Raw genomic sequence first — 5738 nt, 5'->3', positions numbered from 1 at the left:
CCTGCTCTGTGCGGCGGCTGCAGAGCGGCTCGGGCGCATTAATGGAATGTTGTTTCTCACAGTTCAAAATTGACAAATCTAGAATAAATCTCATCTTTCCGGTTCGTTGGGACCATGGAGTGACGAGAGAGGAACCCTGCGTTTTCTTCTCCTTCTGAGACTCTGGAAATTATATTTTAATCAGAATTTCCTGAGCTTCTGCGAGAGGGGACGAGATATGTTCTAGAAATGACAGAAAACGGCATTAGAGTTCCTCCGCACCAGGGTTTGAGCTGTACTGCAGCGTGAATCCCCGGATGAAAACGGTTCGCCTATCTGAAGTCGGCACTGAAGTTGCTTATTTTGACCATTATCAGCATACCTCTGGACCCCCCCCTCCTCCCCCCCTGCTGGCGGACGTGCAAGATTACCTCCGCTGCGCTCCTCACCTGCCTGCCCGGAGATCTCGCTTCAGACGCCGGGGAAAACGCGCTGGTCAGCTGGTGAAGCTGAAAGCTCTGCGCGCTGCATCTTCCTCTCCAGCTGGTGGTCATGGTCTCCAGCTTCCCGCGTGCCCGGACCAGGTAACCAGCTTTAGTTGTCAGCCGTTGCGCAGCTCGGACCGACCTGGAGGGGCTGTTATTGAAAACCTGCGGCCATAACTTCACCGCTGCTGGCTCCACTTTGGACAGTATCCGGATGTGTTTGGTCAACGCAAGATCTGTTACTAACAAAACTTTTATCCTCAGGGATTACTTTCAAGAGCACGATTTGCACTTGCTGTGCATCACAGAGACTTGGATGTCTCCGGGTGAGTCCAGCGCCTTGACGGAATTACTGCCACCGAACTGTCTGTGTTTTAACGCCCCGCGGCCATCAGGCCGGCGCGGTGGTGGATTATTAAAAATATTCAAATCAACTTTTGACTGTAAACAACTGCCCAGCCCAGTTTCCCACACCAGCTTTGAGCTGAGCGTCTTTGAACTCGGACATTCACCTCCGACGTTATTTGCACTTGTCTACCGCCCACCTCGGTCTTAGGATTTCATAAATGAGTTTTCTGACTTCTTGGCTGAAATCACACCAAAATATGAGCATCTTTTCATTATTGGTGACTTTAATTTGCACGTGTGCTGTCCTGAGAAGCCCTTGGTTAAGGACTTTTTAGATTTATTGGACTCATTTAATTTAACTCAGCATGTAAACGGTCCCACCCAAGAGTGTGGACATACACTGGACCTTCTTTTAACTCATGATATGACTGTTAATAATCTTGTTATTGGTGATAATGTTTTTTCAGACAACATGCCAGTCCGGTTTGAGTTTGCCCTCCCCCATCTAACTCCTGAGTCGTGCATTCCTGCACGTCGCACTCGGACCATTAACCACTTCACTGTCGCAAGTTTCACAGATGTTTATAACTCTGAAATGATCATTCAGCCCCCAGTGTTTCTCACCACCACTGAAGAGCTGACATCCCAGTTCAACTCTGTCTGCTTAAAGACTCTGGATCATGTTGCACCTGTTAAAACCAAAAAATCAAAACTCAGAGCAGAATCTTGGCTGAGTGATGTCACTAAGGCCGCTAGGCAGCAATGTAGGAGGGCGGAACGAAAGTGGAGGAAAGACAGGCTGCAGGTCTCTTTTCAAATACTTAAAGAGAGTTGGCGCTGTTATCAGAAAACAGTAAAAGCTGCTAAATCAAAATTCCTCTCTGATATAATTACCTCAAACTCTCACAACCCACGTGTCCTCTTCTCCACCCTAAACTCTGTTCTCCACCTCACTGAACCATCACCTCTGGAAGCCTCAACTGAGCTGTGCGACAACTTCTTACATTTCTTTTTGGAAAAAATTGCTACCACCAGGGCTCTCATTTCCCCTCCAACTCATGACCCATCCATCCCACCTCAATCTGTAACTCCTTTTGACCATCTTGAACCCATCGCTCTATCTTCTCTAGAGCAGGTCATGTGCAGCTTGAAACCTTCAGGCTCCCCCTTTGATGTGGTCCCCTCTCGACTACTAAAGGAGGTTTTTCCAACTCTAGGTCTGTCCATTCTTGCCATAGTAAACAGTAGTTTATCCACTGGCGTGGTGCCAAAAACCTTTAAACATGCTGCTGTCCAGCCTCTCCTGAAAAAAACAAATCTTGACCCCTCAGTCGTTTCCAACTACCGGCCTGTCTCCAAACTCCCATTTGTTTCTTAACTACTGGAGAAAATAGTCGAGTACCAGTTGAAGTGCTTCCTGGAGGATCACGCCATCTTAGAGCTTTTCCAATCTGGCTTTAAACCTCTCCACAGCACTGAAACTGCCCTGCTGAAGGTCTTTAACGACATCTTCAGATTCACAGATACCGGTGATTCTGTGCTGCTTGTCCTGTTGGACCTCACAGCCGCCTTTGACACCATCAACCATGAGATCCTCATTGTTAGGTTGGAGCAGTGGGTGGGCGTCACAGGATCAGCCCTCAATTGGTTCAGATCTTACCTCAATGACAGATCCTTTTGTGTCTCCATCAAGGATTTTAGTTTCGCAGAGGCAGAGCTTAAATGGGGGGTTCCACAGGGGTCCATCCTGGGTCCCCTCCTATTCTCTTTATACCTGCTGCCGCTTGGTGCTATTTTCCGGAAACACAACATGCCCTTCCACTTCTATGCCGATGACTGTCAAATTTACTTCCCCCTAAGACACAATGGTACATGCTCTATTCAACCGCTGCTCAACTGCCTGGCTGACATCAGGGACTGGATGGGTTTAAACTTCTTAAGTTTCAATGAAAAGAAGTCTGAAGTCATGTTGTTCCCTCCCAACGACACGATCACAAACCAGTGCATCGACCTTTCCGCTTTAACCTTGTCAGAAATACAAAGAGTCACTAATCTGGGCGTGATAATGGACCCTTCCCTGAAACTTAACAATCATGTAAACATGATTGTAAAATCATGCTTCTTCCAACTGAGGCAGCTGTCTAAACTGAAGCCCATATTGTCCAAAAATAACCTGGAGACAGTAATACATGCATTCATTACATCTAGGCTTGATTACTGCAATTCGCTCCTGTTTGGTATCAGTCAAACCTCCATTGCACGACTACAACTGGTCCAGAATGCAGCAGCCCGATTTTTAACCAGTACAGGCAAAAGAGAGCACATTACACCAGTTTTGGCCTCACTGCACTGGTTACCGGTTCACTTTCGAATCCAGTTCAAAATACTCATGTATGTCTACAAATCACTGAACAGTGTCCCCCCCCCCCCCCATCTCTCTGATCTGCTACAACCGTATGTCCCACCACGCTCCCTGAGGTCAGCGGACCAGTTGCTCCTCACAGTTCCAAGAACTCGTCTTAAGCGCAGAGGTGACAGGGCCTTCTCTGTAGCAGGACCAAGACTCTGGAACGAGTTACCTCTGCTTGTCAGACAGGCCCCCTCCCTCTCGGTTTTCAAGTCCCGTTTAAAAACTCACTACTATTCAATAGCTTTCAACACAAGATGATCTGTGTTTTGATCCTGTATGCTCCACACTGGTTTGTCGTCATTATCTGCATCGTTTTTTGTCTATATTCTGATTTACCTCATTTTGTACTTTGCTTTGTGTGTTACCTGTTGTTTTGTCTGTACAGCACTTTGGTTGGCTTTGTAGCTGTTTTAAGTGCTTTATAAATAAAGTGGTATGGTATCTGTCTGGAGCGCGCGCTCATTGCCACTCGTTTATAAAGTTATCAAGCGGGCACGCGTTGATGCTGTGAACTCACATGCATGCTGATGTGAGCTGGTGCGTGCTGAAGGAGAAAGAAAAAACGCGCGCCCCCGAGCATGCAAATCGTTGTGCGTTTGCTGATGCTGCGGGACGCAGCTCATCTGTGCTGTGCTCACGTTGTGTGCAGCTGCTCCGTGTAAACGCTCGGGAAGCGGGTGCACGTATGAGCCGATGTGCCCTGAAGAGTCGTGTGTGCGCGCCCTCATTCATGCGACGCCTTAAGCAAGGATTGCCGCGGGAGCGCGCGTTTGACGCTGGTGCGGTCAGGAAGCAGCGCGCGGCATCAGTGGGGCGAGGTTACCACTGGCCTCGGTCTGCAGAACACGTTCATTCTTGGCTGCGAATCACGTGAGCTTTTGAGGGATTCCACGAGCTGCAGTATTAATTCAGAAAACGTTATTTGAGGATGAAGGAGCGGAGCCGCTGTGAGGCTTGTGAAACTGTTGACTCCGCGGGAGCGCGCGTTTGACACCACTGCGATGAAAACGCGTGTCGCTCCTGCCGAGAGCGAGATACGTTACTGGGCTCATACTGCGGTCTCACGTTAACGTTGATGTGAACGGCGGACGCTGAGAGCTGCGTGCGCGCTTTCATAACGCATCGCCTTATAGGTGAAGGCTGCTCGTGCCACGGGAGCGCGTGTTAGCACCGCTGGCAGTGAATGAAACAACCTTAAAAGGCTCATTCGTGATGAGTGTGTGTGATGGGGCCGCTTGTCAGATCATCCGTGCCGACAGCCTGGCTAAAAGACACTTCATCGTAAAATGATGTTTATTCCACATCGCGTCATCAACACACCTCCAGCAAACCGACACCTGGTTATCTTCCCCCGAGCTCTGTTTGTTGTCCTAGAGGGCCCCCTGTTGGCGGAGTCCAGGAAAAATTGAACTTCCGGATGCCGGGAATGTCTGACGGGAGGGACTGGCGTAGCAGAGCTGGGGAGGCGTTGTGCAGCGGTGGAGCATCTTGAAATGATCTCTCGCTGATGAAAGGCCCTCCAACAAAAAACTTCTGTAGCTCTCCTGAGAGGAAGGTGGAGTGATGAACCAGGAGAACCTCTGGGACCTCGTTTTCCGGCTGCGATGCGGGGCAGCAGACAGCAAAAGCGGCACACCGGTTGGGGATGACGTCAGCTGCCCTGCAGACGGAGCGTACTGCAGGGGCCGATAGCGCCGTTAGCGAACAGCAACGACGAGAGCGGAGCTAACCGAAGGTCAGAGGGCCCAACGTCTCTTCCCGCCTCTGAACGTGTACGTCAACAGCATAACGTGTTGTTCGCTGTGGCCGTCTGGAACGCATGCTGGTGAGCTCAGTTGGAAAGCGGTGTCACTGTCTGGGTTACGCTAACCGGAGGCACAGGACGCTGGTCCACCTGGACATCTTGCTCCGATGAAGCCTCCGTCAGGCTCGGCTCCAGGGGGCAATGAGGGAATTTCCGCTCGGTGAACCCCTGTTCTGGAGATGGGTGCGGACTGTGGAGACCGGCCCCCCAATCTACCAGGAAAGCCGGCTGTGGCCTCACCCGTAGGACATCCTGTTGGGAAAACGAGGCCAGATGGATCAGGACGGTGAGCCGGAATGGAACCTAGAAAAAACAACCTTCCCGCCGGATCATCCGAACTGGCGGGAAAGGCGTGGGACGTATAAAAGGGTCCCTTCATGCCAGCGGCTCCTGGATTACGTCGGGCTACCCCAGAGGGCGCCGTTGGCCGGGAGCGGTGTGATCGCCGAAGCGAAACGAGGTGGGATGAGGTGAGCATTCGCTCAGCCCCCCTCCACCGACACTACGCTCCCGAGGGTTGGCGATAAGAGGAAATTACAAGATGGCGTTGTCCAGCGTGTAGCGACCTGTCACTGAGAAATACTCCTCGGCGCTTACCTTGAAACAAGACTGCGCGTCAGCTTCTCCTCAGGGAGGAGAGCTTACCGGGACGACCGGAGGTCGACGTGACGGGCCAAGCATTCTTAACAAAGGTTGGTCATCTACACAACTT

The sequence above is a fragment of the Nematolebias whitei genome, chromosome 3, assembly GCF_014905685.2.
Source record: "Nematolebias whitei isolate Nwh7 chromosome 3, NemWhi1, whole genome shotgun sequence".
In the NCBI taxonomy this organism is placed as follows: domain Eukaryota; kingdom Metazoa; phylum Chordata; class Actinopteri; order Cyprinodontiformes; family Rivulidae; genus Nematolebias; species Nematolebias whitei.
Note: the sequence above shows the minus strand (reverse complement) of the source record.